This window comes from Arvicola amphibius, chromosome 11 (assembly GCF_903992535.2).
Source record: "Arvicola amphibius chromosome 11, mArvAmp1.2, whole genome shotgun sequence".
In the NCBI taxonomy this organism is placed as follows: domain Eukaryota; kingdom Metazoa; phylum Chordata; class Mammalia; order Rodentia; family Cricetidae; genus Arvicola; species Arvicola amphibius.
The window spans coordinates 17,734,658-17,760,843 of record NC_052057.2 but is presented as its reverse complement, the minus strand read 5'-3'; the positions used below and the strand labels follow the sequence as shown (position 1 = coordinate 17,760,843).

Here is a 26,186-nt window from a genome sequence, read left to right as displayed (position 1 = left end):
ATCCTCTGGTCCTGGAGAATTTGTCACCTGATAGATAGCCTCTCTCTTGGTGCTTTGGCCTGCCAGCTGTCTGCTGTCTAACTAACTCAGGGGTAGAAGTCTCCTGCTGACTCTGTATGTGTTTGCTCCTGGAAAGGAATGCCATTATGTTTTCATAGAATGACTAGAGAAAGTCTGGAAAGTTGTGGTACCAGGATGGTTCTGGGACAGTCTGTGGACAGCCTTTGACTCCCGATCTTACCTGCACCTTAACTGGGTGAACATCTTGACTGTGTTTCAAGTTCATGAGATAACCTGACTCATAGTCTTTTTATGCTTTAAGGATCAATGACGTTCTAAAAGCTTGACTATGAAAATAGAAACATTTGCTATATTCTTCCGTTTAATAGACAGATAAGTTTATTTCATAAATAGGTACCACACGTGGCATGTGCTTTGCCTGTTTAAGTGGTTCCCTTTAATTCTTGCTTGGGTGTCCATTTACTAATAATGCGCATATAATACTGCTGTATTAATAGTCAGTGTTATTGTTTTATGTCAATTTGCAGTAGAATATATCCAATTCTAATTATTTATGAACTTGAAATATTTCCCTATTAAAGATTGGATGCTGTCATCAAAGGAAATTCATTCATTTGCTGCAAAGTATTAGTCACCCAGTTTTGGTCAGAAACTAAGGTCTAAACAAGGACCAATTGTGTTAGGAAGTTTTCTGCAAAATGAAAATTAGATGGTTCTTGGTTCTATGTAATATATTTTTTACCTCCAGTTCTATGCTTTCATTTTCAATATCATGTTAAACTAGTCGTGCTGGATGATATTATTCACACCCTGTAAAACAGGTAGCACCAGAGTTTTGCAAGTGGAAAAAGCTACTTCTTTTTTTCCCACTTGAAAAAATTGGAAATAAACAATTTCGTTGGAAAGCCATTTGAAGCAGAAAATATTCCTGTCTTCTGCAGAGTACAGTCAGACTGTCCTTCAATGTGCTTTTGTATTCTGGGGAGGTGATTTTGTTCCTGGCGTATAATGCGCAGCAAATCCCAGCTCTTGCAGTTCCCGCTTTGTTTAGGGAATAAAGCTATGACAACAGTAAACACACTAAACAACCCTCACCTGATTTGCTTATCCATTTAAATCAAGTTAATTAAAATTAAGATGTCAAGGAGCATTAAATATTATTGTAACTACACATGTCTTATGAAATTGCTTAATAGTACCAAAAATGGCATTTTGTTCAAATACTGGCACAGCTTCTGTGTATTCTGAAATATGTTTTCTATTTGGTATTAAAATTCTAAGCTTTAGTGTATTAACCAAATGGCAGTAAACCTCCCGAAGTCTTTAATGGCATTAGTATTAGTGTTCCCCCTTTTATCTGATTCATACAGCTAACTTCTAAAAGAAAAGCATATTAAACGTAACTGGGCCAGAGAATACAGAACTCCTTAGATTGAGAGCCCTGGTTCAGCTTTTGCCCTGAAGTGATGGCTGTTCGGGAGTTTCTTGCTAGTGAATGTTCTTTCTTTACTCGACATGTAATATAATTTGCCATAGAATATTTGGAAAAGAAACCCATTGCTCTTCTTGCCTTTATTAAACAGATAAAAGTGTGTGGGTTTTTTTTTTTTTTAAAAAAAAAAAAAAACATAGAAGCCATTCTCTGTGACCTTTATGGGCCTTTTCTCCACCTGGAGACAGATGTCCTAGGAATTTATCTGAAATTCTCTGCAAATCTCTCACACAAACGTGTGGGTGGTGACAAGAGAAGAAATAGGCAGTCATCTCAAGCAATAATAAGGGCTACTGATGTTGCCATGGGTGTAGTTCTTCAAGCTAAGAAGGCAGAAACGGGTGGCTGAGCTGAAGGCTGGTAAAGGTGAGCAGCAGGTACTGCTGGGGAGTTGTGGCGAGCTGGAAACACAAACTCATTCTGAAGTCCCAGTGAAGACGATGTGAGCCATCAAATAGCAAACTCACTGGGATGGATGCCAGCTGTGGTGTTTTGGGGCCTAGAAAACCCAAGCTGGATGTTCAGTAACTACTTCAGGCGACTCCAAAAGTTTAAATTGAAATTGGCAGTAAAGGAAGCCAAAAAAAAAAAAATAGCCAGAATCATACTCTGCTTACATTTAATATGCTTTGCTCTGAAAAGGACAGAAATAGATGACGTTGAGGTGAAAGTATCAATGACTCAACCCCGTGAAAGACTAAGAAGCAGTCAGACTTTGGACCCGTCTTTGATTCTGCATATCTGTGTGATATCTAGATGATGTTCCTCTGGACCTCATTGACAGGGAAAAAAAAAAAGTGAACCCTGGGGTGGAGGATGCAGGTCCAGCTGTGGACTTAGGATCTTGCAACCGTGGACACGTGGAACATTTTACTCCCATTCTTCTTCCAGGGCACCCCTAGCCGGGCACCTGTGGACCCTTGCTATTTGAACCATTCTACAAACTTCATCGATAGTGTTTATGCTCTAATATGTTATTGCTATTACCAGCATTTGCAGGAAACAACACATTGAAAATTATGGTTCCTACACGTAGCCCTCAAACTTCAAAGATACATTCATTTTAGGAAAATATTAGGCAAGGGATTACTGAGTCTAAATCTTAGGGTAATTTCTCCCTCTTTCTAAAAAAATAAAACAAGCTGTACCCTTAACCTTCTCTGAAATGTTTTGATGATAAAAACTGCATGCAAAGTCTTTAGGACAGCACCATGTAAGCCATCATATAACAATTCCTTTTCAGATACTTTAAATACGTTCAGACGTTTATTTAGTAGGGTGGGAGCATGTGTTTGTATATGTGTAGGTGTGCCACAGCCTGTGTATGGAGACAGAAGTCAATTTGTGGGAGTCTGTTCTCTCCGTCCATTCTCTGGGTTCAAGGGATGGAGTTCAGGTCATCAGTCTTGGAGGCAAGCATCCTTACCCATGGAGGTTTATGAAACATGTCTGGATTTTGCTTTTCCAGCTTTTAAAAAGAAACATTTTCTATTTAATTGTCTCTGCCAACCTTAGTCAAGAACCAGAGGAGGCTTATACTAGAGTCATCTAGAAGAGAGAACCTCAGCTGAGGAATTACCTCCATCAGATTGGCCTGTGAGCATATCTGTGGGACATTTTCTTGGATTCATAATCTATATGGGACGGTCTATCTCACTGTGGTCCAGGGCTACCCTGGGTCAGGGGTTGTATAAGAAAGCAGTCTGAATCAGCCAGGAAACAGCTTTCCTTCATGGCCTCTGCTTCAGCTCCTGTCCAGAGATTCCTGCCCTGAGATTTCCCTCCGGGATGGATTGTGATGTGGATGTGTAAGCCAATAAACCCCTGGGGAAGTGCCTTTCCCGAGCTGGCCCTGTCAGTGCTTACCACAGCAGCGGGGCTGTGGACCTGTGACAGTGGTGATGGCCGCAGCATATTATCAATCCCTTTGAACCGTCTGCTTTATTTTGACATTGACCGAAATCAGAGCCAAAGCAAACGGAGATTACTGTCATCGTACAGAATATGTTACCTAGGACTTGGTTGGCAACTGAAACCTGGTGTTTTCCGTGTAAATGGTAAAGTCTTTACACCAGTGTTTGGCAAAGGCCCTGGCATGCTAGGACTGCCAGCCAGGCTAGTCCGATTGCCTTCGTGCAGGCACTTGGGGACTATACAGTGCCCCTTCACCTTGATGCATTGCCTGCACAAGCCCATGCGTTCTGAGTTGTCACACAGAGATTTAAGTTCAGATAAAGATCCCAGTTGGATCCCACTACCCTGTTAGCAACTGGGTTTCACTGTGACCAACCTTAAACTAGAGTAGAAATCTTTGGAAAAAGAAACAATGGCTGGGGTTTAGCTGCCGTATTTCTTCTGCCTTCCATTTGCAGCTGGGGATTTTGAACCAGTTCATGCACTTTTTTCCTTTGATTCCGCCAGTCGTGAGTAAAACAAGCAAGACCACCCAGGTTTTTTTTTTTTTTTTTTTTTTTTTTTTTTTTTTTTTTTTTTTTTGGCAGTGGAAAAGATCTTAATGTAAACTTGAAGATCTAGCCAAGTTAAATCTAGCACTTGGTTTAAGCACAGGGGGGACGGTCGATGAATGAAGTTGCGAAGGCAGGCAGTTGTGAGCGTTCTGGTTGTTTGCTTCTAGCTGTTGTGTACTCATTATAAGCATCGTAGTGTGGATTGTGTGGATTTTCCATGTTCCAACACTGGCCGTTTCATCTGGATCCTTTTAGGGTACTGTCAAGTGTACCACCATTTTCATCTCCAAGTAAAGCTATCAAGCCAAAACTATGCGACTCTACTCTACTGCTTAAATTTGGTTAAAATAAGGGAGGCTTTTGATTCTTCAGATGTGCTTACCCTGGGCAACCTATCAAACACACACATGTGTTGCCAGTAAGAGTCTAGCCAGGTGGTGGTGGTATACCACTAATCCCACACTCGGGAGGCAGAGGCAGGCGGATCTGTGAGATCAAGGCCAGCCTGGTCTGCACAATGAGTTCTAGGACAGCCAGGGTTACGCCGAGAAACCCTTTTTGGAAAACCAAAAGAACTAAATTTCAATTTAGGGTTCTAGGAAACACACACTGCACACACACGCACACACATGTACACACACGGAAAAATGACTATGATTTGTACCCTTTTGGTATGCGTCCTCCAATGGAGAATTGTAAATGCTTTTTCTTCTATCTGAATGGCTTTGATCTCTTCTAATATGTAGGCCTTACAAACCAAGGCATTGTGTGCTCTGGGACATGCTCTTTTCATTGCCCTGTTAACATGTCCTTGTTGCCGTTGTAAGCAAGGGCGGTTGTCCAGTGTCTTTGCCATAAGCGGTCTCTGACTGTGCCTTCTGCCGCCCCATTGCAGGGCTGCTGTGTAACCTGAAAATAAGCAAATAGACTGTACAGGTGTCAGGCGGTTCATAGTTCACCCGATAAAAAAGACATCTCAAACAAAAGCTTGTATTAAATTCCTTCAACCACTTCGACAGTGAGTTGAGGAAGACAAGGAAACTATATGTTTGGAAAGTGGAGACTTAACTCAGATTTATGATTTTCTGATATTCAGTATGAGAAATATATTTCCAAAATAAACATTTGTAGAAAAGTTTGAAAGTGAGCAGGTTATTTAGCTCTTAAGTGGTAATGTAAATATTGAGCAATCCGTGGTCAGGTTTTATTGTAATTTTTTAAGACCTCAACTTCGTGTAAAAAGCTGTGGAAATAATAGTTTTCTTAACTAGTTAAAAATTCATTTTCTGTATTCTAGGAAGAGAGATGAATAATATCTTAGTTATCAACCTGGCATATTATTACCATTCTCTACAATTTTCCAGGATCTGGATTAAATCATTGCATGTCTAAGAAGAATATTCTGAGCGGCTAATATATTTAGCGAATGGCGTTAGGTATGGTTCTTAACGGAGCCTTTATCTTCACAGTGTTTTCTTTGGATTTCTAAAGGGTTTCGGGAAATGACTTGGGCTTCCAAAAAAACTTTGTGGAAAGGTTCCATGGAAATGTCAAGATTGGCTGAGATTGACCCTGTCACTTGTGGGGACTCAGACAAAGGTCTCCTTGTAGCTAGCAAGCTGCCTTTGTATTGGGAGTTCATTGGAATGTCTTCTCTGCAGAGGAGACCCATCTGGAGAACCAGCCCACGGCACAATAGCAGGGTTTGTGCTCGCCTGTGGAAGCGGCCCTGCTTCTCATTCTTTGCGTCTCGTGCACCATTTGATGCACATTTATTTATACAGACACAGGTCTGCGCTTGTGTGAGTGTGTGGAGCCCTTGAAGAATATGTGCACGTTGCCTTCCAGATTGTCCTCAACTATCCATCCCCACGTTGAATTTTACCTGACTCCATTTTATAGAAAAAGATAAAAAACAAAACAAAATCAGAAGTTATTATGGCACTAAAATACTTTCTGAGATGTCTATAATATTAAGTTAAAGGTCTTTTAGGAGGAATGCTTTTTTTTTTCTTTTAGCTCCCTGTCACAGGTTTAAATGTATGTCTTTAACTCTGGGGCAACTGACACTTGATACTTTGGGGAAGGTTTTCAGAACTTCTCATTCTGCAGGGCAATGATCGCACATGCCTTTAATCCCAGCACTTGGGAGGCAGAGGCGGGTGGATCTTTGTGACTTCAAGGCCAGCCTGGTCTACACAGTGAGTTCCAGGACAGGCTCTAAAGCTACAGAGAAACCCTGTCTCAAACAAAACAAAACAAAACAAAACACCAAAGACGTTCTCTTTCTGAAGGAAGAGTTGGTTTGCCCCGGCTGTGTTATTGCCACCCCTGGATTTGAACCTTACCCCTTTATCCTTTTACCTTTTCCTGCTTCCCTGGCCAATATCTAGATATTCTACAATGTCTGTAGAACTGTCTGTAATCAGAATGGAGTTAGCTCGCAGCGTCATGACCCTCTGACTGTTGTTTTTGGACCAGGTGATTTCTATCATCCTTGAAAAAATGCTATTATTTAGATTCAAAACTCTTGCCGGGTGGTGGTGGCACAAGCCTTTGATCCTAGCACTTGGGAGGCAGAGGCAGGTGGATTTCTGTGGGTTCAAGGCCAGCCTGGACTACAGAGTGAGTTCTAGGACAGCAAAGGCTACAGAAAGAAACCCTGTCTCGAAAAATCAAAAAAGCAAGAAAAAAAAAGGATTCAAAACTCTCTCTCCTTACAAGCTGTTGAGCGAAATATCACCCCCCCCCCCGTATTCTGTAGGGAGATACAGTGAAGAAACACTAGTTTTTGGTGCTTTATTTCAGCTTTCAAGGCATTAACTAATTCCCAGCTTTGAAGACTGGCTTTTGTTGGCCTTGAGTGGGTCATTTCCCCTCTTCCTATCAGCTGCTGAGTGAGCCCTCCCTCAGAGAGAGCTGATGTTTATCAAAATAACCTTGGGACCCCAAACCATGGCTTTTAGGCCTGTGCTGAAGCCATGTTATCACTAACTCCCACCGGAGAATTCTGAATTCCTGCCAGTGCCTGCCTTCCCTTGGCTGTAGATTTTTCTACTGCTATGTGGTTCTCACAGAGATAGCACATGCAAACTTCACCTAAGGCTCATGTGTGTCTCATATTAGGGTCTGAAAATGGTGAGAGCCTTGGAGATGTCTTGAACAGTATAGCTATACTTGTTTTTAAAACTTGGCAGAGATGAGTTTGTAACAGCAAATATTCTAACCCAATGATCCTCAGCCTTCCTAATGCTGTGAGCCTTCTCGTGTTGTCACATAAAATTATTTCGTTACTACTGCATAACTGTGATTTTGGTACTGCTTGGAATTGTAATGCAAATATCTGATATGCAGCATATCTGGTATGTGTCCCCTGTGAAAGCATCGTTCGACCCTCAAAGTTGAACCTCCAGGTTGAGAACCACTGTCCTAACACGACATAGCTCTGCAAATTATTTTCTGAGAGTAAACATTGAAGTTCTAAAAAGCAGGTGGGAAGAGGGCTTTGCCCCTTCTTCGAGGGAAATACAGCACAATATTTTGATAATTTCAGTTACCCGGTTTCTTTTAAAAGGCCTGGCATTGACTTGTAGGCAAAGTACGAATTCAGGAAAATAGGTGCCATCCAGAATTGCTTTCGACCCAGTTGTGGTGCCCGCATCTCCCTCCTTAGCTGCGTGCTCAGTATTTGCCCATCTGGAGGAAGTTACTCCGTTTTACCCCTCCAGGAACCGTGGCTCAGAGACTCTGCCTTCGATCACTCAAAATCATAATTGTATACATGAAAAATTCAAATTCTATTCAGGACTAGGCAATGAAAAAATAAATCCCTAATAAAGCAGCTTTGGTTGTAGTTTCCAGAGATGCGCAGGCAGAGTTTAGGCATGATGCTGGTGACTTTTCTTTTGTCTGCCAGAGTTTGAAATGAAAGTAGCAGTGAGTATCCTTTCCTCCCTTCTTCTACTCTCCAAATATGCTGGCACTTTCTCTGTTCTCTTCTCTTTAGGAAATTAAAAAGTTATTTATTATTTGTGTGTGTGTGTGAGAGAGAGACAGAGAGAGACAGAGAGAGAGAGAGAGACAGAGACAGATCGAGACAGAGAGAGAGGAGAGAGAGATAGAGGGACAGAGACAGACAAAGAACAGAGAGAGACAGAGAGAGAGAGAGACAGAGAGACAGAAAGAGAGAGAGACAGACAGAGACAGAGAGAGAGAGAGAGAGAGAGAGAGAGAGAGAAAGAGAGAGAAAGATGGATAATGCCACAGTACATATCTGAACGTCAGAGGACGGATGACAGTTCTCTGTTCTCTCTCCAGCTTTATGTGACTTCAGAAGGACTGAGCTTAGGTCATCAGGCCTGTGTGGTTGGTGGCACGTTGCCTTCACCCACTGAGCCCACTCACTGGTCCCGCGTTAGGAGCTTGTAATGAGTACCTCTACATTGATAATAGTCATTTCTGTAAGTATAGGACTTTTTAAAGCATCATTTCTTTCTTTTTCTTTCATAACATAGTTTGGCTATGAGGTTTTTTTTTTTTTTTTTTTTTTTTTTTTTTTTTTTTTTTTTTTTTTTTTTTTTCCCTTAAGAATTACCTGTTGAGCATCTACTATGGGCCCAGGTCCTGGAAATATAAGAGTAAATTTAGTAGACAAAATGCCCATTCTTGTGACCTGGTGAGATAAGTGTGTATGAAACAGATTATAGACGGCTCTCAAACTGGTAGCTACACCTGGTGCAGGAAACCATGCAGTGACCCTCCTTACCTCGTAATTACTCTTCCTGCCTTTGGTCCTCATGAGACTGACCTCATAACGTACCGGCCTTCACCTGTCTAGAGATACCATTCTCATCACAGGTTAATTGTTTATATTTAAAAATACCTTCATTAAAATTGGACAACTGCCGGGCGGTGGTGGCGCACGCCTTTAATCCCAGCACTCGGGAGGCAGAGGCAGGCGGATCTCTGAGTTCGAGGCCAGCCTGGTCTACAAGAGCTAGTTCCAGGACAGGCTCTAGAAACTACAGGGAAACCCTGTCTCGAAAAACCAAAAAAAAAAAAAAAATAATAATAATAAAATAAAATTGGACAACTGACATGTGGAACATAGCTTACTTAAGACACCAACATTTCTGTGCTGCAAATAAATTAATTATGTATTTTCAGTATGAAGATACGGTATTTAAGCTGGGCATGGTGGTGCATGCATTTAGTTCCAGCACTTGGGAGACAAAAGTAGGCAGATCTGAGTTTGAGGCCAGCCTGGTCTACAAAGTGAGTTCCAGGACAGCCAGGGCTACAGAGAAATCCTGTCTTGAAAATCCATATATATTGGAAAAACCCAATATATAATTTATATAATTTAAAGAAAACCCAAACCTGAGTCATGCCACAATTCAAAATAATAAACATATGTCTAGTTTGAATGCATAGTTTTTGAGTATTTCCCTGTCTCTGGAGGGTTTCTACATTTCCAGGATTTGGTAATAGGCACTTGATACAATTTAAGGAGAAGGCATCTGGTTTATGCGTGCTCACTAAATCTCCTTTTTACATCATGTCCTCAGGGAATGCTTAGTTTTGTTAAAATTTCTGTAAGTCAAGATTTCACTTTATTTTTAAAATACCCAGTTAGCTCCTTCGAAACTGGAAATGTAAACAGCAGAGTCCCCAGCCACATGTGCAGCAGGAGCGTGCGTCTGACAAAGGCAGCTCCGACTGCTGGGAGTCTAGTTCTCATAACAAATCTCATGGCACCCCCGACTTCTTCTTATTTTGACTTTGCTTTGCGATTAACTTCTTCCACGCACCCATTCCTAGCTTTCTGAAGTTGAACAAGGGCCCTCTGCCCGTACTAGCTATTTCCATGGCTGTGACGAAAGGCAACTTAAGTGGACAGCCATGGACAGTGGACAGTGTGTTCATGTTCAGGGTGAATCTCCTCTCCTGGTTAATCATGTCTAGAAGAACTTTTACAGCCACATCGTAGGGCGTACCTCATGAATGACCAGTCATGCTCCTCGTCAAAACCAACCACCGGCTGTCATATCCTTAACGAGGGTCCTTCTGGTGAGCCGATGGCGTATATGTTACATCTTCATGTTTCAGTTGTGATTTCTGTTACTTAAAATGATCTCAGATCAGCAGACTAGAGTGCTGTCAAGTACGTAGTATTCCTTCACAACACAACTGTAGAACACCTTTGGAGAAAGTACGTACATTTGATATACTTTATCGTGTTTTAAGTTGCATTTGTTTGTTTGTTTTCTCGAGACAGGGTTTCTCTGTGACAGCCCTATCTGTCCTGGTACTAGCTCTGTAGACCAGGCTGGCCTCGAACTCGGGAGATAGAGTTCTGCCTGCTTCTGCCTCCCGAGTGCTGGGATTAGAGGTGTGCACCACTACCGCCTGGCCCTTAAATTGCATTTTTAATGCTATTAGCACAAGTTGAATGTCAAGAAATTACCATATTTACATAATTGTGACTATAGTTGCAGTTGTATTGGGGTTTATATAAAAGAATCAGTTATTCGTGTCTCTCTCTCTCTCTCTCTCTCTATATATATATATATATAATAAGATGTGTTAAAACACATTAGACAATGTTGTATATTGGTTGTTTGGTGAAAATACTGTGACTAGAGGCTTCTAGAAGCTTGACTCAGGTTTCCACTCGCAGCTTAATTAGTTCACCATTCACTCATTCAATGTCCATAGCAATTTTGTGGAGCATAAGTACTATGGATTTTAAGAACCCACAATAATTATAAAACCACAAATGTCCAGCTCCATGCTAGTATTACTTGGCTTTATTTCTTTGTATTCTTTCATTATATCCTAGGGCAAACTAGAAATAACTTAGTTTAGATGTAATGAGAAAGAAAAACAGTATCCTGGTAGTGAAGTGATTCAGAACTGTTAGAGACTTTAATTACTTTTTAAATGCTTGTTTTCAACATCCTAAAGACTGACAATTAGAATGTTGCTGGTGTTGTCCTAACGGCTTAGCTTGGTACCTAGATATGCCATGGGTCTGCCCACTTCCAGGCCCTGTGTCACCACCTGTGCTGGGTAGCTGGCTGAGGACAATGATGCCTGGCTGCTTTGGGCCTTGGCATTCATGTACTAACATTAAAGGAGATGAAAACAGAGCTGCCTTTTTCAGGTCTTGAGATAATTCTGTAGTGCATGGAAATCAGTCAGCTAAACAAGGTCTTTGTCCATACCAATTTTCACATGCCTCCTGCAGCCAAAACTAACATTTGAGAAATTGTTATTATAGCATAGTTTACATATCAGAATATAGTGTTGAGCCAGGTGCTATTAATGTCTTTTCATATTTAGGGAAAATTTATCATCAAGGTTTGATGGACTCTTTGCCACACTCCCTTGAAAATTGATTATGTTACTGCCTTGGAGTTTTGCCAGGGTGATATAAATAATTGGACTTAGCTTCTGATATAGTTTATTCTGGCTCAGATTGTGAATATACATTGACAAGATTTTTCTACTGATAAACAGTTCATCAAGGCCACATTAAGATTATGAAGAAATGGCCCGGCACACTTTTTCTTTCACTTAGCCCCATTTGTGACTGAACTGTAAATGTCCCCAATTAATTAGACTATATACAGCGCCATCAATTACTGAAAATTGCAAACTTCAAAGCCTTTCTAATGAAAGACAAATATCTTGCAAGTATACATCTGTCAAAATGTGATGGGAATTGCAGCAATTAATTCTTGCTCACGGTAAAAATAACACTGTTAACATTCGTGAAATCTTAAGAGTCGTTGCTCCCATTTAGGTTAATGTGGGAAACCCTTCACGTGTGGGACAGATTGGTTGACATAGATGTAATTCTTCCCCATGAACAAGGTGTTGCTTTTCTTCATAACTAAACAGAAACCAGAAGTTGCACATAAGAGTCTGTTTCTTTTCTGACATAGAACGTGTACTTACAGGTTCCTGCCAGGCAGAAGGAAAAGCCTACTGAGTCCCTAATAACTAAACTTGCTTCTAAATTGGAAGAATTGAAATAGACTGCTGTACTCATTTTTGGCTTCTATAGAAATTCTTCTCTAGCGTGTCTTAGTCATTTGATGATAATATTTCAGCTGCCATTTCTGTAGGTTGCTGTATGTTTTCAATCTCACCATCACCTGTGGAGGAGCGATCTTCTTTAGCAGACAAGGAGCAGAATCATAGGAGGAGGCTGCTTGTTGGTTCCCGGCTGCCCGGCTAGCTTAGACCCAAAATAATCACACAGAAACTGTATTAATTAAATTACAGCTTAGCCCGTAAGCTCTAGCTTCTTATTGGCTAACTCTAACATATTAATTTAACCCATTTCTATTAATCTGTGTTTCGCCATGTGGCAGTGGCTTACCGGCAAAGTTTCTGCATGTCTGACTCTGGGGGCGGCTCCATGGCTTCTCTCTCACTCCACCCCTCCCTCTCCCAGCATTCAGCCTAGCTTTCCCTGCCTAGTTCTGTTCTTCCCTGCCATAGGCTCAAAGCAGTTCTTCAATCAAAGCAACACCATAGACAGAAGGACCTCCCAGACCACAGAGTAGAGTAACAGTATGCAAGGACTGAGGCCAGCATTCAGACCCACGTCTGAGTCAAGCTTGCTTCCTATAGGGCAGCAGAGCCAGCTAGCTGCTCTTGTGGCTGAGGAAGTTATGGGTGTAGGATGGTGCTGAGTGGCAAGAGATCTCCAAAGAGTGGGCTGCCAGTTCAGCCTTCACCATCTTTGCCATGGTGACCTCAATATTGTCCTAGATCCTAAGATTTCAGGAAAATTGGGAAGACTGGATATGTATGTGCGTTCTTCATTTTCAGTGTTGAGAGATAAACAATTAAGTCCTCCTGCATACACCTTGAGTCCTTCTGCCATGGGTTACTAGTCTGTTGGATACTGTGTTAGCTTAAGTTAGCCCGATAAGTGGGTAGAGCCTGTGCCAATGTTCAGGGTCACACTCTTAAAGGTACTCACGACCCTCTGTATATCTTCAGCCAGAGTAGAGGAGGGCAGGAAAATATGTCAAAGTATTAGGGTAAATGCTGCCATCATAAGTTAGAGAAGTTAAACATAAACATTTTCTTTTCTTCTTTGGCTTTTCAAGACAGGGTTTCTCTGTATAGCCCTAGCAGTCTTGGAACTAGCTCTGTAGATTAGGTTGGCCTCAAACTCACAGAGATCCTCCTGCCTCTGCCTTCCAAGTGCTGGGATTAAAGGCATGTGCTACCACTGCCCAGCACATAAATATTTTCAAGCACATTTATATAATTTGAGACATAAATTTTGAACAAAATATAACTGTGTGGTTTTCAGTGATAAAATATGCTTACTTTCCTTCATTTCCCCTCTCGACTCATGTGCAATAGAGAGCTTTGAAAGTAAATTTCTCAGGAAGATTTTTTAAAAATATATACGGTAGAACATCTAATGTATTAGGTATACCTGTATGCATCTATATGTGTGTATGTATACCCATACTCACCCCTTTTCTGATTATATTTGAGTTGGCCTATAGGAACATAAAATATTAGTTAGAGAACATGAGAACGAAGCGGTGGCTGTGGAGGGGATGAATGTAGCATCCGCACTCAAGAGGCTGAAGCAGGAAGACCTTCACTTCCAGGTTGAAGCAGAAGACAAACCCCATCTCAACAAATAAGCAAATAGACAGGTAAAACAAAAAACAAAAAACAAAAAAAACCTTGTGTAAACACTGAAAAAAAAAGATGAAGATAAAAACGCCATGTGCATATTGAATTCCCAGGTCCTCGATGGGGGGCATCCTGCGTAGAATACTTTTATCCTCTCTTCTCCTCAAACACGGAGTTCAGTACTCTGTCTGTGTCAGAGAGTGCAGGTGAAGTTTGGGTTTGGAAAGTCTGGGGAGAGAGATACAGGTAGGCATCCCTTTCTTTTGTTTTCAGACTTCTATAGATAGGGATGGCTTTGTGGTAGAACTTTGTCCTTGAGCCTGCAGCTAGCTGTATTTAATTCATGCTGAGGGGCTAGTGCTGTTGTCAGAACTGGCAGTCTGGATGCTGTATGGGACAGGCAGCAGCTGCTGCTGGAAAAAAGCAGGCATTTTGTGGCGCCCCCCTTCCTTTTTAACCTGAAACATGATTGTTTCATGGGCTGGGGTGATGGCCGGGTGGTTAAAAGCACTTGCTGTTTGATTCCCAGCACCCATGTGGTGACTCACAACCCTCTGAAACTCCAATTCCAGGGTAATCTGCTACCCTCTTCTGGTCTCTGCAGATACAGGTACATGGTACACAGCCATACATGCAGGCAAAACACCCATACACGTACATAAAAATAAATCGATTAAAAATAAAAGCTTAATAGTTCCCTGGCTTCCCACAGAAATAAACCTTCCCTCTTTTATTTTTCTCCCATAAACCTTTAATTAGCTTTAATAAAAAGTTCCTCAAAGAATTAATTTACATAAATCTGGAGATTTGTAAAAGAAAACAACCTTTTTGAAATTACAGTTTGTAAAATCTGAAGCCCTAGTTAAGACAAGTGCTTTTCATTGCTCCTGTATAGCCCAGATGAGAAAACTGTTCTCTGTCATTGAACTAGGCTTTTAATCCTCTTCCTCTAGACCCAAATGAAAAAATATTCACATGTGTTGGCTTTTGTTTTATCTTATCCTGTTTTATTTGAGAAAGAAACCAGCGTGTGTTTCTTTTGCCTGGTTCTAATGGACTCTAAGGAAAGCACTTAGAAATGATACTGTTTAACAGTTGGATATGTCGATATCCACATGGAAAATAAACACTATACAAGGTATAGCTATCAGGTATAATAGTGGAGAATTGTTAGTTCAGGTTCATGCTGGCTTTGTTAGCACGGGTCCCAAGATATTTTCAGAATCTTATGTTTGAGAGAAGAAAGAACTGCCAGTAACAAGAGCCTCAACACATGCTAGCAGGTACTGAATCTTATCATCCAGCTACCCAGTCGTGTTCGCTGCCCCCTCCCTCACACAGACATACCTACCTCCATCCCTCCTGAAGGACTCTAGGGCAGCCCTCGCAAGTAAATGACAAGCAGGTGGTTTCTTTGTCTTTTCTCCAGTTCTTACTACTGGCTAGGGCCAGCTCCTCCAGTGGCAGAGGGTGAGAATGGAAAGTGCACTGGGACTATGTTTTGGTGGAGAAGGGACCAAATGTAAAGTGTGTGTGTGCGTGTGTGTGTGTGTGTGTGTGTGTGTGTGTGCATGAATGTGTTGAAGTCCAGACAAGCTTTCTCCAGGTTGTTGACATCAAGATATGAGATGTAGAAACATCAGTGAAACTGGGTAATGGCAAACTGCTCACAAGCTATAAATGATCACCTTGCCTCGGACCAAGCACTTTGTATCCTTGTGAATGATACAGCCATGGCGATCTGCTATGGCCCTCCTTAGCATCCTCAAGAAGATAAGAGTCCATGATGATTTAGCTAGTTCCGGGTGTTTAGACTGGCCTACATTAAGTGACTAAGAGTAGGAAGGAAGCCAGCTAAGGTTTGTGTCCACAGGCCTCACTGGGTGGTTTGTGGTTAGAAACTCGTAGTTAGGAATGAGATTGGGAAACACGGGTTATCCTGTTGTTCAGAGGGAAATAAGATGACTACAGAGAAGATTTTAGAAGGCAAGGTGTCAATAGAACTGGGAAAGTGGGTCAGAGCAGGGTGGGGGATTGGGCATAGCGCAAAGAGCCTGTGTGCTTTGGGGCCAGGGTTTAACTAAAGGAGTAAGAGAAGGAAAGGGTTATAGATAAAAGAGCGATCAAACAAAAGTGACATTCATTTTTTTAAGGCTTATAAAATGAGGTCATGAAGCAGGAAATGCATATTTAAGAGGATCCATCCTATGGATTTATCTCTAATGGAGGAGGTAAGCTAGTTTGCAATTCAAAACCCCACCATTGTTGAAGTTAAATGTTGCCAGGACCTTGATTATGCTCAAATACTTCATAAGACTGGGATATGAAAGAGACTTTTCTCAACATTTTAGCACTATGTCTAGACTATGTCACATCCACTGAAGAAGCTCTCAGAAAGCCTGTGAGGAGGTATAGAAGCCACCTTGCCCAACTTTCTATAAATGCATCCGGTTTTCCTGACACTGGTCTCACTGGTGGTTGAGTTGAAGGCTCACAGCTGTGTCTTAGGTTGAAGGGCTACACTCACTGGAATGAGGCTGGCTTCTGTGAGGACATACAGTCTCCAGTTCCCGGGCATGACAGGACTCTTGGCTGACTTCCTTACAAACATGCTTGGCATTCCCACGTATCTCAGCGTTGGGGATGTGTGGAACAGCTTCAGACTGCATCCCATGAGCCTAGAGGCACTTTCATGTCTGCTAGTCTGGGTGTCAGAGAAGGCAAACAACTGGGTTGGGGCCTCCTGACCCTGCTTCAAGAAGAACAGCTCTCCTTTGTTGCTTGTTGTGGGTTCATAGGAGTCCATTGCAAGGAAATGAAGCACACACTACATGTGCCATCTGGGCAACAGAAAGGAGGCTTCTGTATATGAACAGAAGTAGCTGACTTCAGCTCTTGTCCCTGTCTGTATTTTCTGGTCTTCTTTACTGAAGCACTCTCTCTGTTGAGAGAGTAATTGATGTACTATACAAATATCCCACTTCAATCACATAACTCACTATTTTTTCTGTTGTATTCGCAGATTGTGCAACCGTCACAATCACTTTTTTCTTTTTTTTTTTTCATTTCTCAGAAATGAATGCTGTGCTCACTAACATGCCTTCTCCACTTGCCCCGAATTTCCCGAGTGCTAGGCAGCTTCTGGCTTCTTTTCTGTTTGGGCATTTCATATTAGCGAAGCCACATGATTGTGGTCCTCCGTGAGTAGCTTCATCTACTAACACAGTCTTTTCAAAGTCAGCCATGACACACTTGTTCCAATACTTCGTTTTACTGCTAATAAACTTGCCATATTTTACCTATGCATTCACGAGTTCCTGGGTATTGGGCTGTTTCTCCTTCTGCTACTATAATTTGCTGCTGTGAACATTTGTGTGTAAGCTTTTGTGTTCCAGGTTTTCATGTTCTTGGGTCCGTTCTTCTGAGAGGAATTCCTTAGGCTCGTGGAAACTAACAAGCCAAGGCGCTCCCTCTTCCTTTCAGCATGCACCCTATGATGCTGGTGACTGGTCTCCTTAGCTCCTCCCTTGCACTTTGGCTCTGCCCACCAGTCCCACCTATCCTCTTCTGCCTAGCTATTGGCTCTTCAACTTTTCATTAGACCAGTCAGGTGACTTAGGCAGGCAAGGTAAAACAGCAACATGTCTTTACATAATGAAACCAACACAGCATAAACAAGTGCAGCACACTTATACTTTGTTAAGTAATATTCACAGCAGCCTTTCTTTGATAAGACAAGATGTCAGGATTCTCTCTGTCTGCCCCTATTTGATTTCTAGAAATAGAGAAGAAGAGACTTACCATCCTTGAACTGAGTAGGCTGGGAAGGGAAGAGAATTAATTGATAGGGTTTCATCTGTAACTCGTGTGGTTTTGTGTGGGAGTGGGGGCGTGTTATATTTACCTGATAGTGTTTAGTCCTGAGAAGCATGTGATCATTCCATTTTATAAATGGGGAAATAAGGGACCCTGAGATGTGGATTTAAGTTGCTAGGGTTTCATGGGTAGTAAAAGACAAGCTGGGATTTGAGCCCCGTGGTTTGGCTTTAGGGGCCTACACTGAAGACAGGCTAATTAATTAGCCTTGCTGTATTGTAAGCAGTGGATCACCTGCAGCATGGCCTTTCCCCGGAAGCCTCATCTCTTATAAGCCTCCTGGTATAAGCCTCCTGTTCAGTATCCTTCCATAGTAAGAGGGTTCTGGGCATCAGCACCCAAGGGAAAGGAGAACATGAAGGCTGAGATGAGAGAGCAGAATGCCTGACCTGGGTTTTGAGTTTGTACTCGGTGGTAGTCACCGCCTCGCCTCTTCTCACTCCTTCCCAGCAGGCTCTGCTGGGTTACTGGGTCTTTTCCTCCCGACTTGTTTCGTTCCTCTCCCGATTGCCAGTTGACTTCTGAAAGCCGATGGCTGTACCAGGCCTGGAGATAGTTGATTCAGATTTCTGTGCTCCGTTGCTTGTTTGGCTTCAATAAGAAATGGGAATTTATTGTTTTTCCTGAATTGGGCAAGAAGTTGCATTCACCACAAATCCCATGTTTCTGGTACTTGGCTAGCCCGCCTTAGTAGACATCTGAAAAGGAGGGCTTTGAAAGTCTAAGGAGACGGCTGGCTGTGAAATGGGCAAGCAGGAGCTGGCTGCCTCTTAAGCCGGAGCAGCTCTGAAATGCAGTGAAGCCTGGCAATTCTGTTTCCCTTTTGCAGACAGTGGATTATTTTTCCTTCAAGTTGACAGCTCAGGTGCCCGAGCCGGGGTATTTAAAGTCTCGGCTCTTTAGGACGATAGGCTTGGAGTGTAAAGCATGAAAATTTCAATGAAAAAAAAAAACTTGGAGTTGATGTTACATGTTATTTTGTGCCCGATGATTAAATTGCAATTTAAAATATTTGTATATACAGCCTCCAAGGGATCTCGGTGTAGTGCTCAGAGAGCATGAGGTCTTTCCTATGGTAATTTCATCCCAGAATGGCCAACCTGCAAAGGAAAGAAGCCATTGGCATGGAGGCCCTTTCTGTTTGTTTTATTTCACTTCGTTCCAGCCTGTTAGCAGTCTTTCCAGGCAGCCGACAAGAACCTTCGTTTGCCTAGTTTGCTTTTAATTTATACCCCCAATTGTACCCGTGGAGAGCTTCAGGCAACTTACTGTCCACAGCCTGTGCACATACATAAGTCTGTTAAAGTGGGAAGTGGAAAACACAGCAGGGACCTAGACAGCAAACACACCAAGCCACCTCTCCCCAGGGAGTCGCCTCCAGCGAGGATTAAACACAGCTGGTGTCCTTCCAGGCAGCCAAGGCGAAAAGGTCACGACTCTTTTTGTAGCCACTGCCCACTAAAAGGAAACAGCCTTTCTGAGGTAGTAAACCTGTTCTACTTTGGGGGATTCTGAGGGACTTTGCTAGGATGGAATTGGAAGTCTTGTCTTTGGGGGAGAGCCTCATCGTTCATCGCGGATGCGGTGTAGGGAGATGAGGGCAGCTTAGGAGCTGAGCCTCTCAGCCTCTCAGCGCTGCCTCACTCCCGGCCGCCCCAGGCACAGGACCCTCATATTTGACCATAGCCGTTAAGCTACCTCTGATAGGTGCTTGCTTGGTATGGATGGTTGCTATTGCTCTCCTTGGAAAGTTCTAGTTGAAGTCATTTAGCATGTTCTCGGAGCATTCCTTCTTCTTAGGTCCTAGACATTGCCTGAGCCGCACATGGCTGGTCTACTTCTTCATTGTCGTGTATATCTGTGGGAGCAAGGCTTTAATTATGGCAATGGATATTAAGGAGAAAAATCAGAAACTGGAAAACTTCCTAACAACCCAGAGCCACCCAGGCTTCCCTCTCTCCTAAGGACATTTAATAAGAGTGTTACCACGTGATTTGTGTTCTTCTTATAGTTTATCCTTTTTTTTTTTCCCCCAGAAGAAATTAGAATATGCATGACTGGACCAGCACGGAACACTAGGTGCAAGTATGTACAAAAGTTGCCATGGGAACCAGCAATTTTTTTTTTGTGTGTACTTTCTCATGAAGAAGTTTCAGATGACAAGTACTTTGCATTCTGACTTTTAAGTAAAAACTGAATGGCATTGAGTTTCAAGGACTTTCAGAATACTGCCGTAGTTATATGGTCCTGTGTATATTCCTTTTAGAACATAAGTCATCCCTGAATGTATGGACTAATTTGAACTTTGACTGCTGTGGGAGCTTCCGGGACACCTGGGTTTTGTAGTCTTCACCCCTCCTCTTCCAGCCTTGACTCACACCTTTCTGTGGACTTTGCCGCCCGGGGGTGGGGGTGGGGGGTGGGGTTTTGCAAACTGAACTTTACTGTAAGGACCTGGATTTAAACCTAAGCTTTGAACTGCACCGCGTAATGGATAAGCAGCCCTTTGATCAGCACCTGGCTTGCCTCTTTTGCCTCAGTCTTTTCTCTTTTCTTGCTACAGTGGAACATGATAAAGATATCTGATATAGACCTCCGTGGTGTGTTCACACAATTCAGACACATCTTAAAAGTCTTAACAAAATTATCAGAATTCCTAGAGGGCTGGAGCGATGGCTTGGTAGTTAAAAGCACTTGCCATTTTTTTCCAGGGGAACCTAGTTGGATTCCCAGTACCTATATCAGGCGGCTCCCAACCTCTTGTGACTCCAGCTCTAGAGAATCTGAGCCTCTCTTCTGCCCTCCTGGGTACCTGCATGCCTGTGGCACACCCTCATAAACGTGCGCTCATAGATTAAAGTAAACTTTAAAAAAAGAATTGGAACAAAACATAGCCTAGAGATTTTAGCAGAGTAAGCAGTAGCTATTAAAATGGGAATGCGGAGCTGGGAAAAGACTCAGTGCTCAAACATAAAGGCCTGAGTTCAGATACCTAGCACTTCTGTGAAAAGCTGGAAATGGTAGTAGTGTCAGCATGCACCATAATCCCAGAGCTGACAGGTTCCTAGGATTTGCTGCTAGCCAGTCTAGTCACTGGGTGAACCCCAGGTTCAATGAGAGATGCTGTCTCAAATACAGTGGAGAATGATAAAGCCACCCAATGTAGACCGATTTGGGTGCATTCACAAAATATACCATACACATATGACACATGCCGGCCCATACACAGAAAACACATAAAATAAAGTGGGAATGCAAGTCACTGAGGCAGTTTTTCTTTTTGTTTCTGAGAACTTCTTTGAGAACATTTTTCTTATTCTGAACCACTTTAAAGTTTCACCTTTATTATTTTATTATCAGTTTAGAGTCAAAATAAAAATCTGAAAAAGAGTGTAAGAAGATAGACAGAAACACACACACACACTCAAGCACCAGATGGGCAAGAGTGTGTGTGTGTGTATCTGTCTGTCTCTTTAGTGAGGGGAAACCTCTTTAAACCTTTTCCATTTCAAACTATAAGATACTCTGATTGAGATGTGGCAGCCCCATATTTTTCTAGAACCAACACATTACTTTCTCAGCCTTAGTCTGGTGATGGATATGATCTTTGTCTTTGATTTGGATTGACTGATAATGGCTACCTAGAATCCAGGTTTTATACCTGGACAGAGCCCCTCAGTCCCTTAATAATGACTCTTGTGGGTTGGTGGCAGCAGTTCCTTCCATGCTTGCTGTCCTCAGTCTGGTGTGTTAAACCAAACTGACACTTGTCATTGAAACCAGCATAATCATATATACCTAATGATATTTAAAGAAATGTGTGTGTGTGCATGTGTGTGTATGTGTCTTACTTATCTATAACAGAATATAAATTCATTTTGATGGAGTACAGAATGTTTTGGCGATTCTGTAAGAGTACTGAGGAGCACATAGGTGATGAAATATTTGTGTTTAGAGAAGATATTACATTATATAACAGCAACTTGGGTATGCAGAGACTGCCTGATGTGTTCTATGCTTTCATCCTGACTGACTATGATCCTGCCTGGTGAGCCACTGTCACCAGATGAAAGTGACAGAAAGCTTAGATTCTTAGATTGACAGACAGCTCAGTGATGTGAAGAAGTTCAGGAGTGACCTGGGTTTGCTTCAGGAAGACAGATGTTAGTGTAGGAAACGTCCTTTGAAGGATGCCATTCCAGGGACACAAGACAGTGCTGATGGATGCCAGAACTCCACTTGTGATTCCTCCAGAGTTGGGCTGCCCAGCCTTGCTGGCACCCTTCCTAGACTGGTGAAGAAGGGCTGGTCAGGCAGGTTATTCAGAAAGCAGAGCTTGCACCTAAGAAACTTGGGCTGCCCAGGGTTTCACTGTGTCTCAGTTTGATATGACTGTAAAAACTTGTGCTGGGAGTCTTGCATCTTTGGTGGTGGGCAGAACTGCATCCAGTTTGCGTTTTTAGTGATGGCCGTAACTACTTCTAGGTAGTTCTGAGAGCCCAACTTGCCACAGTCAATAAATGTGTGCTGACTTGATTTACTTTCTGTTTTGTTCTCTAAGCCTAGCACATTCTTGGTAAAATAACAAAGCAAAAAAGGGGGGGGGGTAGATTTCATCTTTACATTAAGTCCAATTTAAAACAATAAATTATATTTATTCTCTATTTATATGCTTATGAAATACTGACTGTCTTCAAAATTCAAGGTACCTAACTGCAGGTCTTGTGTATATAACAGTGAACACAGCAAAACAACACTTCCCCCTCTGATTTGAGTCAGACAGAAGGAAATAGAAATTATAAAATATTTAGCTGTGATCGCAGCAGGAAGAGTGAAGAATAGTAGAAGACAGGGAGCATGACCAGCCCAGCTGAGTTGGAGATGGCTGCCTGTAGCATATGGGATATAATCTGAGACATGAGTATGGAGTCACCGGGCAAAGCGAAGGGTTGCAAGGGGCAAAGAGGGGCAAAGAATGGTTCCTGGGAAATTCCACAGGACACTGTGAGCCTGTGCTCATTCTTTCTGGTCTAGGACTCACTCCCATTGTGGGCTGCAATCCTCCCCTGGAGGCTGAGCCTCCTTGATATTGTCTTCACATCATGTATATGTGTGTATGTGTGTGTATCACAAAAGTACTCCCACCTCCATTTAGTATTGTGTCCAGTACATGTGTCCATGATTAGTTAGCTTGGATTGAGCCTCACCAATGTGGGTGTGCCTCAATACACACACACACACACACACACACACACACGCACGCACGCACGCACGCACACACACACTTTTAGAATTAAGCTTATATGATGTAGCCCTATGGATCTTTTAAACATCCTTTCTATTTTTCCCCCTTTTCCTTGTATTACCTTTTCCCCTTCCTCATAAATTAAAGCCCTCTATTTTCCTCTTATCTCATCCAGGTTCATAGGCCTGCCTCCTATTAGTCTTCTTTCTAGAGCTCTCTCTCCTTACCATGTTCCCCAACCCCCACCACAGTCCCCATTTGCCTGACTTCTTTGGGTGTTTCATTTATTATACTCAAATCTAAGGATTTGGAGCTGGGATCCACAAATAAGAGAGGGCATATGGTGTTTTGTCTTTCTGGGTTTGGGTTACCTCACTTGGTAAAATAATTTTCAGTTCTACCCATTTGCCTGCAAAGTTCATGATTTCATTAAGAAGTCTATTGGTTGGTAGTGGGCTGCAGGCCGCTGCTACGCCTCATTCATAGTCGATCTTACCTATTCGACAAGGGCAAAGGGAGCTAAAGTAAGCACAGGCACTGTGCATCCAAGGAACTATGTTACCCTTGAATTTGTTTCCTGCTCAATGTAGTGCCCCATAGAAGAGCACAACCTGGCAAGGGTGAAGAAAATCCAGTCCCGGAGTTCTGGGGAATGTTGAGGGATGGATTATGCACCAGCGGTATGTTTTGCATCGGTCTTTCTTCAACAGATTCTTTAATTGAGTCCTTGGGAACTCCTACCCACTGCACCACTGAGCTCGGCAAATCCGACTCTTGGCTGAGGAACTGCAGCCTGGCTACTGTCTTTGAAAGCACTGGAGGAATCGGGCAGAGTGAAGTGCTCTGGTGATGGTGTGCTAAGAGCCACATGGGCAGGCGAGATAGGTTTGTGGCCAGGGAGGTGTTTGGTGGAGATTCCTTTGACCCCCTGGTGACTTCTGTGGTGTGGACTGTCAGTGCTGTTTGTGTTGGTGGTGGTGGTGGGGTGGTTCTACAGCTTAGTTAGGTTGTAAAACAGTCTGGCTGGTGGTGCTTGTAAGGCGGGAAGAATGTGGTATTGTTGCAGAAGGAAGAAACTTCATAGAGCCAAAGTCCAAATTCCCATTTCAGAGCTGTCTGCCAGATTGCTTCTTGAACCTGGTCCTGTTTCATTCAGAACTTCAGTGCTTTCTCGTTGGCTCCATATTTGGTTTGGATCACCAGCCTTCCCGGTTACTGAGATGGCAACTCTTTCTTCAGAAGTATATTGGTCTTCTTGCCGCTCAGCTTGATCAGCAGAGTATGCAGGTTTTCCAAATAACCAACAGGTCTTCTAATACCGAAAGCCTTAAATTGTGTCCTTATTATGCTAATGCGAAAACAAATGGAATATAGCTTGGCTTATACTGTATTAAAGTAAGTCACATGAACAGATATTTCATTAGTACCTTGTTTTTAATTCTGCATTTTGGCAAATTTTCTCAAGTAATAAATGAGATTTTCTTTTTCACTAGGGAAGGTACTGTTTTTTGCTTAGCGGTTGCATTCTTCAGGACGACTGCATAAGGCAAAAAGCTCTGAAGGTTATTCACCTGTTAGATATGTTTATCCTGGGTTTGCATGGTGATTACTTACAGTAGCTTCTTTTATCAGTTTTCTTGGAATATTTTCTTGCAGCGGTTGGATTCAAATAAATCACATGTATTTGCATTTATGTGAAATCAGCTAAAAATGCACCGGTCCTAGCTCTGCTGTGCCTAGAATTCCAGTTCCTCCGATTTCTCACAGATGTGTGTTTTCAGCTGTCCCCTAGAAATCACCCCGGCGAAATGAATAGCTTCCTCGCTGCTTCTCCTTCCCCCTGAAGCTCCTGTCTCCATTCAGGGTTTAATGAGCCACCTGCTCTGCACCCTCTCTCAGAAACCTTAGCGTCTTCCTCTAGCATCTCAGTTTTTTTTTTTCGATTTACCTCCAAATTGTTGCCCAATCTGTGCTCCCTCTCTGTATTGTCTTGGGTCCACCTTCCTGGCCTGCTGGCCATCTGTCTTGTCACTTCCCTCTGTCCCACTTCTGACTATGATTGATGACTTTCTGGTTCCCCTCTCTAGTCCTTCTTGAGGTCACACACAGCCAAACCTTTGCAGCGCGGCTCTCATCTGCTCCGCAGGCGTCTCTCTCTGCCTATTTATTCTGTGGTTTGCATTTCAGCCCCATAAACTCCCCATTTCCTGAATGAGAGACTGTAGCCACATGGCTCTCTCTCCTCTCCTTCCACTGTATTGTCCTCTTTTCAGGGATGACTGAGCAACTCAAAGCCTCCTCACCTATAGTGACTTCACCTTTGGAGTTTGCACTGGGTCTCCCCATTATCACGCCCTCTGCCCTACATAGCTACCAAGTCAGGGGTTCCTTCAAACCTCCTCCCTTTCTTGGCGGCTGGCTTGCTAGAGCAGCCCACAGAATACATGAATGCATTTTTCCTATTATCACTAGCTCATTAAGAAGGAAGGAACTTCAGGGAGAACCAAATGAAGAGATACTTAGTGTCTGGGTTGGGGCAGGTGACACAGCTTCCACGCCCTACCCAGCACCGCAGTTCATCCGGCCCTCTCTGAAGCCTGTTGTTAAGGGTCTTTGTAAAGGTGGTACTGGATAGGCATTATAGGCCACAGGCACTTGGTGAATGAGCTTCCTTCCCGCCTTGGCTGTGAGGAGAGAGGGCCTGAGAATTCCATCTTTATAAAGGTGGTTTGGTTTTTCTAGTTGTCAGCCTAGGATGCAGGCTGACAATTCCTGAACCTACCTAGGCTTCCCCAATCTCCAAGTGCCTCGCCGGCATCAGATGAAAGACATGTGTTGGCATGGAGATGCCAAGAGTTTTAAGAGTTGTATTCAAAAATCTAGGAATGAAAACGAAGCCTTTATTTTTTGTAATTCTACCATGACTCTTCTTTGTTGTAATTGCCCCCATGTTTCCCATCAGCCACTACTGTGAGTGTTGAGGGGGGAAGGGTCATTTTCCTCAGCTTTCATTTGGTGACTTAATTTTCCCTGGCGAATAACCCAGATTCTTCTGTGCTGGTTCTTGGTAGTACATGGTCCTGTCTTGGTGGATATTCTCTTACTACTGAATTCCAGTCTCCCCGGTTATACCCGCAAAGAGTTGAAAGCAGAGTTTCAAACAGATAGTTAGATGAGACTATTCAGTCACAGTAGCCAAAAGAACCATTAACAATGATTGTATAACCAGTGGTTATACTCGTGTGTGTAATGACTAAATCAGGCAACCCTAAATTACTCTTCCATCTGTCTCCTAGACAAGATCTGATTACTCTGAATTGCAGCCTGATTAAGTTGTGAACATATTAAATACTGTGCCTATTAACGTATTTAAGATAAGGTTTTTATTTTGTAGGGACATGTGAGATTG

The 26,186-nt window shown here is 42.6% G+C and overlaps 1 protein-coding gene across 1 annotated transcript in view; it reads left to right on the top strand.

The window, feature by feature from the left end:
* Arhgef26 (Rho guanine nucleotide exchange factor 26) overlaps positions 1 to 26,186 on the top strand; it is a 105,883-nt gene that overhangs the window by 34,346 nt on the left and 45,351 nt on the right. The window lies entirely within an intron of this gene.